Below are 7,285 nucleotides of genomic sequence, written 5' to 3'. Positions count from 1 at the left end.
CTTCCTCCTCTCTCTCTCTCTCTCTCTCTCTCTCTCTGCCTGCCTCTCCATCTACTTGTGATCTCTCTCTGTCAAATAAATAAATAAAATCTTTAAAAATAAATAAATAAAATAAAAGCTGATAAAAGAAATTGGGAGAATAAAAAATGCCAAAAGTCTATGAATAGGTAAAAATTATTATAAAATAACAGGAACTATCAGTACAAATATTTTATTTTGCTTTTTAGTATCCTCTTTATTTCTTGATTTTTCCATGTTCGATCTTAGTCAATATTCTCCTGTTGGGTTACTCACTGTTCCCTTTAAGTCATGGGTAATGAGTAGCAAGTTAAAGCAGAAAAAGAGCAAGTTGAACTCAGCCATGTTCTGGGCAGATGCTCTTCATGAGTTTGTGCTGAACCCTGAGATCTTGATAATAACAGAGAGGAACATTTCGATCCATTTAGATTTCTCTAACCTGGAATTTGGAAAGATGATAAAAAAAAAAATTGACTGAGAACTAAACTCAACAGCTAAATGGAGAACTAAGTTGGGTGTATGGGGCACTGAGAAGTATGTGCATTTAAATGCAGAGGCTCTGCAGAGGGGCTCTGGGATAGAAACTAGTTATGCTTTACAGGCAACTTTCATGTAAAATTCCCATTTAGAACAATAAACTTGTGGAAGTGGCAGATACAACAATATTCCTTATTGAGGATCTTGTCCATTTGCTGTTTTTTTTTGGGGGGGGGGTTCTTCTTTCTTATCTAATAAAGGAAGGAAAAAAAGGAGAAAAGAAAAGAGGGAAAGACAAAATAAGAAAGATTCAAGAACATTGATTAAAGGCCTACTTAGTTTCAAGCAAGAGGTCAAATAATTTCCACATCATGCATTTAATCACCTGACAATACTGGAAGAACCATGATTATTCCCATTTACCAGATGAAATACATGGTTAACGGGTTAACCATTTTAGCTTGTATGGCTATCAAGGATCAGGTGTCGATCTGATTTCAGACTGTCATTGGTTAATTTGTTGATACATTAACAACATGAATGATGCTGAATTGCGCTGTTCAATATGGTAATCACTCAGGTGGTCATTTAAATTTGAGCTAGTTAAAATTGAGTAAAATTGAGAATGCAGTCTCACAGTTGCTTTAGCCACATTTCAAGGGCTCAATCACTACATGGGCTGAGGGGCTACTATCATGGATGGTGCAAATTTAGAACATTTCTATCATTGCAAAAAATTCCATTGGCCATAGCTGGTTTAGAATGTAAGCTTTTCATGGGTCAGAAATAATCTATTTCTGTTAGTTTTTTAGAGGCTTATTATTGCACCTGCATTGTGATTTCTGACTCTTCTTTGAGGAAAATATTTTACTAGACAGAAAAATGCCAATCAATCTTTGATTATTTAACACAGAGGAAAATAAATTCCATGAGGTTCAAGTCTAAATTCTCTGTAGACCTCTGCAAAGTGATTGGTGAAATTTATGGGCACAGCTGGTTTGCAGTTGTAAAACCCTATATTTTTTAATGCAAAATGGCATCTGTGCCTGCTAATTGGATACTTAGGCATACACACAATAAATTGCCTGGGAATTAGAAAGGTGTATTTCTTAAGTCCTGCCCACATCTTGCCATTTTGAGAATCATTGCTGGGATTCATTTTTCCTCCTTGTTATTCTTGTAGAGGAGGTGGAAAAAAGCCTCCTCCTTGTTATAAATATTGCCCGTTGGGAATACATCCTTCCTCCTCCTAATCCAGCTTTAATCCTTTCAAGCTCTGAACCACTGTCTGTTGTGGTAGCTGCCATTCTAAATAAGTTTGAGCTCTGTGATCATTGCCACCTGTCTGGTGAGAAAGGAAAAATCAAACTTGTAAATGCTCCAGGCAACCCTGTCTTAGGAGTTGGATTCGAATGTTACACAGAGGCCATGGAAAAACAGTCGAGATAAAGCCTTGCCTAGCTGTGTTTGAACACATGAGCTCTTTGCTGGTATTCTCAAGTTTGCAATGCTATGGCAACAATAGAATCTAGGCATATTCTGTTACAAGTTTCATGCAAAAGTTTATTAAATTTGCTCTCATAATTATTGTAAGCCCTAGAAAAGATGACTTGAGCTCCGGAGCCTATACGTCTCCCACCTGAGCAGATTGCTTTATCATTCTTCCGTGCACTGGTAATTTCCATTAGAAAGCTTGCTAACCTGGTATTGACAATTACAAGCCATAATCAGAAGGTGAAAAAGGCTCACCCACTCTGATCTGTGGTAAAGCCGATACCAGCTATCTGGGAAGAAAAGAAACACAAGAAAGTAAACACCGAACTGCTGGTATATCTGCCCTTTTTATGTGAGCACGGCAAAGTGTGAAACATGAATGCAGAGAAAGAGAATGATTTTCAGAGATTTAATCCCTTTAGAATAGAAAGCTTTGGTTGCCTTTTAAGGAGCCTTTTCACCTCAAGGTCACAGCTCGAATCTCATCTGGATTTATGTACAGTATTCGCATTCAATTATTTTTGCACTCTTTCTGCAGTATTGGCTCCTTGCATTGCATATATTGTTTATGCCCATTGGGCCTTTTGCACATTTGTCCTGCTCATTCTTGTCTGGTTAATATGCCTTGATCTTTTAAATTGGCTGATTGGGGTATGATGGATGGGTTATCCTTGTTCCTCCTTCCTCCACCTAGATTTAATCAAGTTGAAATCAGACTTCCTGGTCCTTGATGCTCAATAGGGTGGGTGGCGGGGCTGGGGTGGGGGGAAGTGGGCAGCTCTGGAATAGGGTAGTGCTTCATGGCCCTTGGCCCTTGGAAATACAGGCTCTGCTCAGCTATTTTCAGCCAGGTCGAAACTTCAAAATAAAGAAAAATCAACTGACTATGGAGAAAGTTACTTACATAGAAAAATCACTATATACATACACATATGCCCATATGTGTATACATATGCCTAAGTATTTATGTGCATATATAAAAATATGTACACACATAAAAACAAATGGCCTACATATGCTTATTTTTAGGATAACCCAGTAATTTTTGCTAATAAATATTAATTAGGAACTTATGATGTAAAAGGCACTACCTGCAACTGTAGGTGAGAAAAAGCACCATGCCTTCCCCTAATGAAACTACCGAACAGGAAGAAACATGTATTTGTGCTAAATAAAAATTAAGGTACAGAGCAACATGATGACAAGCAAGAAATATATAATAAATCCTTCAACTCACAGTGACAGAGGAATATTGTAGTCTGGGTTGATTAAGGAAGACTTTGTATTGGAGGTAGGACACAGAAGGCATAGCACGAGAATGAGATAGGCAGAAAAATTAAATCGTAGGGCATTCTATAAAGTTAGAAGCTGAAAGTGTGCATACAGCGGGCTGCGGAGAGGACGAAATGATTGGCATGGAGCATGATCCCTTAGAAGATGTATTTGAGAGGTTTGGAGACAAACTGAAGCATCACTTTCTTCTTTCCTACATGCCTCATCAATTCTTCCCTCTTTTGTTCTCATTTCCTTGCTCCTCCTACTAATAAGAGGCAGCAGACGTAAGGCTGCCGCCCTGTCCTGGAGAAGCTGCAATCCCTGAGCTCCAAAATGCTGAGATGACCTTTAAAGGCTGCAAGATGAGGAGCCCAGTGGTGGATTCCAGCAGGAGAAGAAAACCAAGCTTAACAGTGCTCAAATAGTGGTTTGGGGCTTCAACATTTTTCTTTCCTTTTCTTTTAGAGCCATCAATTGCCTTCTACAGACATTGAATTCACTTACAAAGTTAGAACAGAGAAATAAAGTGGAATGCAATGATCAGGAAATTCCATTTGTTTTTTTCTCCCTTTCATCATTTTGTTGAATGTGTGCAGAACTATATGAGGTTATTCATTTGTACCCAAGCAGGAATATAGGATTTGCCATATTGGATCAGTCCATTGGTCCATCAATGTTGTATTCTCATAGCCTCTGGCACCAGATGATACATGAAGCACCAGAGGAGAGCAAACTCCCCCTTCCACCCCCCACCACACACAAGGCAGAGAGTCAATTGTGCAATATATGGGGTGAAAGTCTTAGCTGCTCCAGCTGGGACTATATGAATGGAATATGGATTTTAAGATGTCTACACAGGGCAGACGCTGCATCAGTTGAGGACCAATTTAGGCAGTTCCTATCTTTCGAAATTGTGTCCCATGTCTTCCTATTCACTTTCAATTATAAGAACTATTATTTATCTCACAATAATAAATTGAAATAGTGGAATCAAACAGCCTCCATCCAGAAAGATGAAGACAACACTGTATAATAACTGACACATGGCAGCTTTCTCTCTGGTGAAATTGTAAATGCAGTCCAAACTAGAATTTAACATAATGCCTCAGAATCTGACCCCTCTTCCTTTGGAAATTATTAAAATTGGCTCATAGTCTTCTGCATAACAGCTTATTTGCTCATTCACGCATCAGGAAGAGACTACACTGTGTGGAAATCTATCCAGTGTGGAGGGTGCTATAAGGAAGGCCTCCAAGGCTCAGTATAGTTGGGGAGTTGAGGTACGATGTGTAATCCCAATGGAAGTGAGAGCATGGTCTGTGTCACTGGTGTGGCCAACTGAAATAGTGCACGCATCCAGAAAAGAGAGGGACAAGTTCTTGATGACACAAGATGGAACAAGCACTGTCCTGATACTTTCTTTCCAAAGGGGAATCTGAACACCACATAAAATAATCAGACATTCCTCAGAAAACAGCATTTGTGCAAAGTAAAAAAATATATATACATTGTTAGTTTTGCCAATAAATTATAGGTGGAGAATTTTGTGCAACTACAGATAAGTTTCCTGACCTGTATAATTTTGCAAATGTGCTTCTAGTTTTCGTTAGGGATTTTCAACTTGAAGCCCCCGTGGCCTCCTCAGACCTAGTGATTAGATAGTGATTAGAATAATGATGGCAGAGCCAGCTATATCATCTCTGGTGCTCAGTACAAAGTGAAACTAGAGGGACCCCTGTTCAAAAAGCAGAGGGAAAAAGCACCCATAAAAGATACTGAAGCATAAAACTTTTCCCTTTATTTCGTGGTCTCTTATTTAACCTGTCATGGTGTGTTTTCTTTGCTATTTACTGTGATTCTAATTAGTGAAAAGTCAAATTTAAATTATTTGCATGACTTTCACTGTTCATTTTTATATTGCACAATGCCAGTTTTAAATGCACACATAAAGACACTTATGTACAGAATCACCAAAATTGCACAAGTCACAATCTGAGCTTATATATCCATGTATATTTTGCTTTTACCAGAACAGGAGACCCTACACAAAATTAACTTAACTGTATGCATTTCATTTTTGTTTTCTCCAGGAAACTACCATTTTTTTTTTTTTTTTTAAGAAGGGGCTTATGATGGGGTATGCTTGCAGTGCTCACAGACCCATATGAAATTATCACCTCTTTGGTGCAGTACTGCCTTCCTGTTGGACATTCAGCTGCTGATTTTTCTGTTTGAGGAACTGAGTCTCCTCATTGTGCTGCTTCTCCTCCATCTGTCTTCTTCTCATTCTCCCTCTTTTCGGTGGCCTCACACATGACCTTCTGCTCCTTCACTTGGCTCCCCAAACCTCTCTTTCCTGTTTCTAATTCTGCAATTGTCCTCCCCATGTCTGACTTCCCTGTTCGGGCAACAGAGCCTTCCTGGAGCCAAATGCCACACTGTTCTCATGTGAGGTCTGATAGGCGGTGATGGTCATATAGATCAAGTCCTGGACTTGCAGCAAAAGCAGTCCCCTCTCCGCACAGTTGATGGTGACCTCCGAGATCTGCTCAGCAAAATACTGTGAGTACAGCTCTCTGCACACAGGGAAGATGCCAGTCTCCCTGGCCTGTTGCTATTGCAGATTCAGATTCAGCTGCTGCAGGGATGCACCATGATCCATTCCAGTGTTGGCAGTGCTGGACACCTGCAGGATCTGTGACTGTGTGTCCTTCACCCATTCCTTTGGAGACAGGATGGCATTCAAGATTTCTTCTGCCTTCTTTGTAGCATCCAGAACACAGGAAGTTGAAGAAATCTTGATCTTTGGTGGCTGTGGGACTGGACCCAAGGGTCCAGGCTGCTGGGGGCTAATTTTCAGTGGCCCTGTTTTGGGGATACATGTCTCCGTGTCCAGCTCACCAACACCGGGTGTGTCACACTTGAGCAGAGTCTGCAGGAGGAATCATGGCAGTGAAGCATTTCACTTTTTGATATGCATACATTCTGTACCAATACTCTCCACCTTCAATTTAATGATAAATAAGAAATAATTGAAAAGGAAAGAACTATGGGTTGCCCTATCTATTTCTTTCCTCCTAAAGCATATTCTCAGTGTAAGTGGCTAGCTAATCTATAGGGAAGTAACTTGAGTAGGAGAGGATATAATAGAGATCCTGGAATGTTCATAATTCTTAGAGTGCAATTTCTTCATTCCTCATTCAAATCAAGTCCTGGTTCAAATAGAAAGCATGGTTTCTTGGGGAAAATGTGGCCTTACTTAGTCATAGATGTAACACATTTACCATGTACTTTTGAGACTTACTGGACTCAAATTCACTGTGAGTCCATCAGAATTCTGTGCTGCTGGTAACTTGTAAGTTTTAAATGCAAATGGTTGTCAAGTAATGTTGGTAATAATGCATATTTCAAGTGTCTACTCTGCTCACATGCCTTCCTCATTGCCCCACTAAACTTCACTTATAAAATACACGTTCAGAGATAAAATTATAAAGAATTCAAGATGGTGATAAGAGAATTAAACCAAATACAAAACCCCTTTAAGACAGAGCTCTGTGCAAGTATACTGGCTGGAGCCCATGAAGCTGGCCTTAATAATTATATTAATAAAATCTTTAACATTTATTGTGCATGGCCATGTGGTAAAGCTATTTATATACCCTTTAATTTTTACAACAGCTCTATCTGACATATGAGGAATTTGAGATTTTGATATATTAAACAATGAGCTTTTAGGTCCTTAATACTCAAAGTATTGTTCTCTGGACCATCAATAACTGAAGTCTGTTGGGAATGCCAAATTCTGGGCCTCTTGCAGACCTGCTGAATCTGAACCTGCACTTTCAAGAGTGCCCCCAGTGATTTGTGTGCACATTAAAGTTTGACAAGCACTGTTGGAGTCACTTGATGACAAACAAAAGGGACCATACTATGTATCAAATCTTATCTGACTTCAGACCTTAAACTTGAAGCCAATACCCTACTGTCTTAGATAATCCAAATTTCTGATGGTGGGCCCCAG

At 39.4% G+C, this 7,285-nt stretch overlaps 1 pseudogene; it reads right to left on the bottom strand.

The window, feature by feature from the left end:
- Positions 1–5,437: 5,437 nt before the first annotated feature.
- On the bottom strand, positions 5,438–6,212 carry LOC131811865 (axonemal dynein light intermediate polypeptide 1-like; annotated as a pseudogene).
- Positions 6,213–7,285: the final 1,073 nt, after the last annotated feature.

The sequence above is a fragment of the Mustela lutreola genome, chromosome 11 (genome assembly GCF_030435805.1).
Source record: "Mustela lutreola isolate mMusLut2 chromosome 11, mMusLut2.pri, whole genome shotgun sequence".
NCBI classification, from domain to species: Eukaryota; Metazoa; Chordata; class Mammalia; order Carnivora; family Mustelidae; genus Mustela; species Mustela lutreola.
Note: the sequence above shows the minus strand (reverse complement) of the source record. Positions and strands in the feature narration are given on the sequence as shown.